Raw genomic sequence first — 8,490 nt, forward strand, 5'->3', positions numbered from 1 at the left:
CTGCAACCCTGTAGGTGGAACAATAATATGAACTAACCAGTACCCCCTGAGCTGGAGTCTCTAGCTGCATATGTAGCAGAAGATGGTCTATTTGGTCATTATTGGGAAGAGATGCCACTTGGTCTTGCAAACTTTATCTGACCTAGCACAGGGGAAGGCCACTGCCAAGTAGTGGGAGTGGGTGGGTAGTGGAGCAGGGGCAGGGTAAAGGGAACTTCAGGGATAGCATTTGAAATGTAAATAAAGAAAGTAATTATAATAAATTAAAAAAAAAGAAAGAAAAAAAAAAAAAGAAATCACTTTCCCAAATCTTTAGCTAGCTCTTTGTCTTTATAAAGTTTGGTAATGATTCAATGAAACCTTTATAAAAATCGCCCAAGTGATTAACATGGGAATTATTTTCTTGAAAACAACAAATGAGATGATGAATTTACAGGTGTTTCTTTGAGCAGTGTTACAGTTCTTGTACAAGACTTAAAAATCAAAACAGAATATTTCAGGCATAAAACAGTATGCAGCTTGAGTATAGGCCAACCTCTTATGATTTTAAGTGAAAAAATATATAAAATTTGGGTTTTAAATTTTCAAGGACTTTTCATGGTTTTGTGCATATATTATTTTAATCTGGACTTCTCAGTGTATAGGTCTCAGGGTTTGTTTGTTTGTTTGTTTTTTGATTGCTTATCTTATTTATCTGTCTATCCGTCTGGTTTTTTTAATTAGATATTTTCTTTATTTACATTTCAAATGCTATCTGGAAAGTTCCCTATATCCTCCCCCCACCTCCCCTACCCACCAACTCCCACTTCTTGCCCCTGGCATTCCCCAGTACTGGGCTGTTTTTTTTTTTTTTTTTAACACATGCTTTTGCTTTCACAGCTTGTAAATGCGCCCTCTTCTAAGTCTTTTACAGGTATAGGTCACGTGTACTTAGCTCTCTTGACATCATCCTTAGAGCTCCATAACCATAGCATAGAGATAATAGATACTCCAGCTCTGAGCCACATTTATTGTGAAACTAAAGCACATTCTCAGCATTGAGACTGACAGCATTCTGTGACATAGTGACTGTGAATAGCTTCTGAGGCACCAACATCCCTGCTGAGCTGTGTCACCTTGGAAAGAAAAGAGAGGTTCTGAGTTGGTGAATAGGGTGAACCTCTAGAAATGGTGGCTATTGTCTACACTGTCTTTGGCTATGTAGAAAACAGGATCAAAGCCCTGATCTTAAGACCTTATAATGTGACAAGATCTGCATATGTTTGCTTTATTATTAACAGCATTATTCAGGAAGTAGGTCTCTTTTAGAAAGCCAAAATTTCTTATAGGTGATGTATGCATGGATTGACTCCATGACTCTAGCCATTGCTTTTTGTTTGTTTGTTTGTTTGTTTGTTTAGCAACTTAAACTCAGAAAAAAATTCTTCAAGAAAATAACATCGAATTTGTATCAAATTTAGCTTGTCATCAAATCATCGCATTTCAAAACTGAAATATGAGAAAAACATTAGTGTTTTTGTTTCTAAAAATAAAGCAGTTCCCCTTGTTGATTAATAAGATCTAAGAGCTATATAGAAATAACAAGATTCTCATGATCCTTAAAGTTTATTTGAGATGTTGTAAAGATTCATTAAAACCATAAACCAAAAAGTGCAGCAGTAGATCATCACCAGACCATCTGACATATGCTTCTATTCTCAAGTACCATTTTACCATGACATCATCATATGCCCAGGCCAAGCGTCATTCCTAATTTGTTTTATTTTCTCTCTTATCCTCAAAACTATCTTGGTGTGTTACCTCCAAGAGAATATCTATACAGACATTGACATTCATTGAAAGGGACATTAACTTTTCACTACATTTCAGTCCATACTTAATCATCTCCAGATAGTATTTCTAAAACAGTTATATAATGTGAATACTTTTCATGTTCTTGGTATGAAGTTCTCCACAAAACAAGCCTTGAACATTGATGATTTAGGTGATAATCCATTCTTAGTCACTTTTCACATGCTAGAATAAAACTGAACATCCTGCTATCATCCTCAGGGTGCCATCTGAGGTTTTGGATGCTGTCTGGGCAGCAGACAGAACAGAACTCACTGTTCTCCTAGGATGTTATTTTAGTTATACTTACATTTGTACTTATACTCATCTTTTCCCCATAGTCTTCTCCTTGATATTGTTTTGAGATATGGTTTTGCTATATGGTCCAGCTTGACAACAAACTTGTAAGCCTCCAGCTTCACCCTCCCTGGTAATAGCATTACAGACCTGAGTTGTTGCTGTTTAGAGATTTTCTACATTTAGATCTCTCATAAAAACAAAGAAACAAACAAACAAAACAAAACAAAAATAGTCACATATTAAACAATATTCTTTTTTGTGAACCCCTGTAACTCTCATTTATCACAAGGAGTTCAAATCATTTTATCTTCCATACCATGGGCCAAGAAGCATGTAAAGAAATGTTCAAAGTCCTTGGTCATCAGTGAAATGCAAGTTAAAATAACCCTGAAATCCCACCTTACACCAATCAGAATGGTTAAGAACAAAAATTCAGGTGACAGCCCATGCTAGCGAGGTTGTGGAGAAATAGGAACACTCCTCCATTGCTGGTGGGATTGCAAGCTTGTACAACCATTCTGGAAATTAATCTGGAAGCTTCTCAGAAAATAAGAAATAAACCTACCTGAAGACTCAGCTATACCACTCTTGAGCATATATCCAAAGATGTATCGCCATGCCATAGGGAAACATGCTACACTATGTTCGTAGTGGCCTTATTTGTGATAGTCAGAAGCTAGAACCAACTCAGATGTCCCACAGTGGAAGAATTGATACAGGAAATGTGGTTTATTTACACAATGGAATACTATTCAGCCATTAAGAACAAGAACATCATGAGTTTTGCAGGCAAATGGGTGGAACTAGAAAATATCCTGAGTGAGGTAACTCAGACCCCAAAAGGCCATGCATGGTATTTACTCACTAATAAGTGGATATTAGCTGAAAAAGTACACAGTACCCAGGATATAATTCACAGAACTCAAGAAAATTAACAAGCCAGAGAGTCCAAGTGGGGAATCCCTCAATTGCACTTGGAAGGGAGAAGAAAGCAATCAAGGGGTGGATGGCAAAAGGAAGGAAGGATAGGGTGAGAGAGGGGAGAGGGAGGGAGCATAAGGGGAACATTATCTAGTATTCTAGTATTGGGTCAGGGAAACAGGAGTGAAGCCCTGAGGGTAGGCAGAATGAATGGAAACAGACAATCCCTGTAAGTAGGATTGGGGGGGGTGTCTCTAGATTATAGCAGAGACCTGGGAGGTGAGAGACTTTCAGGATTCAAAGGGAGGGACCTTAGATGAAATTCCCAACAGTGGGGAGAGGGAACTTGTAGAGTTCACATCCAGTAGAAAGACAGGGCATCAAGTGGAGGGATGGGGTTGCCATAGTCAAAAACTCTAACCTAGAAATGTTCCTGTCTAAAACAACTGCAGGGACAAAATTGGAGAAGAGATTGAGGGAAAGGCGTTCCAGTGACTGACCCAATTTAGGACTATCTCAAGGAAAAGCTCCAAGGTCTGACACTATTACTGATGCTATGGGGTGTTTACAGACAGGAACCTAGCATGGCTGCCTTCTGGGAGTCCCAACAAGCAGCTGACCAAGACAAACGCAGATACCCAAACAATGGACTTAAGTCAAGGACCCTATGGTTGAATTAGGGAAAGACTAGACGATGTTGAGGAGGAGGGTGACCCTATAGGAAGACCATCAGTCTCTTCTAACCTGCAGCCCTGAGATCTCCTAGACACTGAGCCACCAACAAGGCAGCATACAGGAGAACCCTAACACATATACAGCAGAAGACTGCTTGGTCTGGCCTCAGTGAGAGAAGATGCATCTAACTTTCAAGATACTTGAGGCTCCAGGTAGTGGGGAGGCCTGGCAGGGTGGAGGTGGAGTGAGAACATCATCTTGGGGATGGGGGAGGAATAATGGGATGAGGAATTGTTGGAGAACAGACTGGGAGGGTGATTACGGTTGGACTGTAAAAAGAAATTAAATGTAATTAAAAAAAAAAAAACTGCACGTTTTAATCCAACAACCAGCCCTCCTTTTAAACACAAAGGCCTAATTGAATTATCTTAATTTGAGTAACTTAAGTAGCCAGCTCGACGTTCATTTGCTTTGTCCTCATTCTTTTAAAACTATTAAGTTTTGAAAGACCATGTAATTGAACACAGTCATTATCTGCATTACAGTAAATTCCATGTTCTCTTCCTGCACAATGTGCCTCCTGTTTGAGTGTATTCTCTTGATCAAGAGTTAAAGTTGCCCTTCCTGTCAGCTCCAGCTCCTTGTCACCTTGAGCACGAACTCAGCAGAAGGTCCCAGGTCCCCAGAGGACTCACCATGCAATCTTAGGATCACTGTTGAGTAGAACACAACAGGGAACAAGGATATGAGAGCCCTGCTTGATCATTGGCTCGGGTTACTTCTGATTGGTACTGGTATACTTTGGTTTCAAACACATCAGACAGTCCCATGGTCCTCAGAGGAGATACCACTTCCAGGCACTGTAACACACCCAGGATCTTAGGATTCCAGGATCCCAGGATCACAGGTGCTTGGTCACACCAGAATCTTCAGAGTCTCAGAGGAAGCTTGAATGACAAGAACTCTGACACACACAGAATCTCAGGTTCAGAAGAGTCCGGAATCACATGATCACAGAGAAAGCTGGACTCTGAGGAGTCCTGTATCAACCTGGATTATAGGAAGTACAGACTCCAATCAGATATATTGATGGCAGCAAACACTTGAGATAATCAGATGGCAGGAGGCAAGCTTAATAGTAAGAATAAAAGCAACAGAAACCAAGGTTACTTAGCATCATCGGAACCAAACTCTCCCACCATAGCAAGTCCTGGATACACCATCACACCAGAAAAACAAGACATGGATCGAAAGTCACTTCTCATGATGATGTTGGAGGAATTTAAGAGGGAAAAGCAGGAAAACACAGGTAAACAGCTAGAAGCCATTAAAGAGAAAACACAAAAATCCCTTAAAGAGTTACAGGAAAACACTACCAAACAGGTGAAAGAATTCAACAAAACCATTCAGGATCTAAAAATGGAAGTAGAAACAATAAAGAAATCAAAACGGAGAAAACTATGGAGATAGAAACCATAGATTCAAGCATCAGCAACAAAATTCAAGAGATAGAAGAGAGAATCTCAGGTTCAGAAGATTCCATACAAAACATGGACAAAACAATCAAAGAAAATGCAAAATGCAAAAAGATCCTAACTCAAAACATCCAGGAAATCCAGGACACAATGAGAAGACCAAACCTACAGATAATAGGAGTAGATGAGAATGAAGATTTTCAACTTAAAGGGACAGTAAATATCTTCAACAAAATTATAGAAGAAAANTTCCCTAACCTAAAGGAAGAGATGCCCATGAACATTCAAGAAGCCTACAAAACTCTAGATAAACTGGACCAGAGAAGAAATTCCTCCTGACACATAATGATCAGAACAAAAAATGCACTAAATAAGGATAGAATATTAAAAGCAGCAAGGAAAAAAATCAAGTAAGATATAAAGGCTGACCTATCAGAATTACACTAGAATTCTCACCAGAGACTATGAAAGCCAGAAGATCCTGGACAGATGTTATACAGACCCTAAGAGAACACAAATGCCAGCCCAGGCTATTATAACCAGAAAAACTCTCAATTATCATAGATGGTGAAACCAAAGTATTCCATGACAAAACCAAATTCACACAATATTTTCCCACGAATCCAGCCCTTCAAAGGATAATAAAGGGAAAACTCCAACACAAGGAGGGAAATGTTGTCCTAGAAAAAGCAAGAAAATAATCCTTCAAAGAATCTAAAGGAAGATAGCCACAAGAACAGAATCCCAACTCTAACAACAAAAATAACNGGAAGTAACAATTACTTTTCCTTAATATCTCTTAACATCAATGGACTCAATTTCCCAATAAAAATACATAGGCTAACAGACTGGCTACATAAGCAGGACCCAACATTTTGCTGTATACAGGAAACCCACTGCAAGGACAAAGACAGATACTACCTTAGAGTAAAAGGCTGGAAAACAATATTCCAAGAAAATGGTCTGAAGAAACAAGCTGTAGTAGCTATTATGGAATAAAATCAACTTCAAACACAAAGTTATCAAAAAAGATAAGGAGAGTAATTTTACACTCATCAAAGGTAAACACTACCAAGATGAACACTCAGTTTTGAACATCTATGCTAGAAATGCAAGGGCAACCACATTCATTAAAGAAACTATAGTAAAGCTCAAAGAACACATTGTAACACACAAAATAATAGTGGGGGTTTTCCACACCCCACTCTCACCAATGGACAGATCCTGGAAACAGAAACTAAACAGAGACACACTGAAACTAACAGAAGTTATAAACAAAATGGATTTAACAGATGTCTACAGAACTTTTTATCCAAAACAAATATACCTTCTTTCTCAGTACCTCATTGCACCTTCTCCAAAATTGACCATATAATTGGTCCCAAAATAGGCTGCAACAGATACAAAAATATTGAAATTATCCCATGCATCCTATCAGATTACCAGGGTTAAGGCTGATCTTAAATAACAACGTAAATAATAGAAAGCCAACATTCATATGGAAGCTGAACAACACTCTATTCAATGATACCTTGGTCAAGGAAGAAATAAAGAAAGAAATTAAAGACCTTTTAGAGTTTAATGAAAATGAAGCCACAACATACCCAAACTTGTGGGACACAATGAAGGCATTCCTAAGAGGAAAACTCATAGCTCTGAGTGCCTCCAAAAAGAAACTAGAGAGAACCCACATTAGCAGCTTGACAGCATACCTAAAAGCTCTAGAACAAAAGGAAGCAAATACACCCAACAGGGGTAGACAGCAGGAAATAATCAAACTGAAATCAACAAAGTAGAAACAAAAAGAACTATACAAAGAATCTACTAAACCAGGAGCTAATTTTGTGAGAAAATCAGCATGATAGATAAACCCTTTGCCAGAATTAGTAGAGGGCACATGGACAGTATCCTAATTAACAAAATCAGAAATGAAAAGGGAAGATCTCAGAAGAAGGAAAGATATCTGATGCGTAAGGATTGACAGGATTAATATAGTAATAATGGCTATCCTGCTGAAAGCAATCTACAGATTCAATGCAATTCCCATCAAAATTCCAACTCAATTCTTCACAGAGAAAAAGGCAATTTGCAAATTCATCTGGAATAATAAAAAACCTAGGATAACAAAAACTATTCTCAACAGTAAAAGAACCTCTGGTGGAATCACCATGCCTGACCTCAAGCTGTACTACCAAGCAATTGTGATAAAAAAAAAAAACAAACAAAAAGCAAAAACAAAAACAAAAACAAAAAACTGCATTGTACTGGTAGATCAATGGAATAGGATTGAAGACCCAGAAAGGATACCACACACCTAAGGTCACTTGATCTTTGACAAAAGAATCAAAAGTATCCAGTTGAAAGAAGACAGCATTTTCAACAAGTGGTGCTGGCTCAACTGGTGAATGTCATGTAGAAGAATGTGAACTGGTCCATTCTTATCTCCTTGTACAAAGCTCAAGTCTAATTGGATCAAGGAACTTCACATAAAACCAGAGACACTGAAACTTATAGAGGAGAAAGTGGGGAAAAGCCTCAAAGACATGGGCACAGGGGAAAAAATTACTGAGCCAATGGCTTGTGCTGTAAGATCAATGATCAACAAATGGGAACTTAAAAAGTTGCAAAGCTTCTTTAAGGCAAAGCACAGTGTCAATAAGACATAAAGGGCACCAACAGATTGAGAAAGAATCTTTACCAATCCTAAATCTGATAGGGGACTAATATACACTACATATAAAGAACTCAAGAAGCTGGACTCTAGAAAACCAAATAATTCTGTTAAAAAATGGGGTACACAGAGCTAAACAAAGAATTCTCCACTGAGGAATACTGAATGGCTGAGAAGCATCTGAAAAAAATGTCCAGTATCCTTAATCATCAGGGAAATGCAAATCAAAAGAACCCTGAGATTCCACCTCACACCAGTCAGAATGGCTAAGATTAAAAATTCAGGTCCCAGCAGATGCTGGCAAGGATGTGGAGAAAGAGGAACACTCCTCCATTGTTGGTGGGGTTGCAAGCTGTTACAACCATTCTGGAGATCAGTTCAGCAGTTCCTCAGAAATATGGACATGGGCTGGTGAGATGGCTCAGCGAGTAAGAGCACCCGACTGCTCTTCAGAAGGTCCTGAGTTCAAATCCCAGCAACCACATGGTGGCTCAGAACCATCCGTAACAAGATCTGACGCCCCCTTCTGGAGTGTCTGAAGACAGCTACAGTGTACTTACATATAATAAATAAATAAATCTTAAAAAAAAAAACAAAAACAAAAACAAAAAAACAAAA

The sequence above is a fragment of the Mus pahari genome, chromosome 2 (assembly GCF_900095145.1).
Source record: "Mus pahari chromosome 2, PAHARI_EIJ_v1.1, whole genome shotgun sequence".
Taxonomy (NCBI): domain Eukaryota; kingdom Metazoa; phylum Chordata; class Mammalia; order Rodentia; family Muridae; genus Mus; species Mus pahari.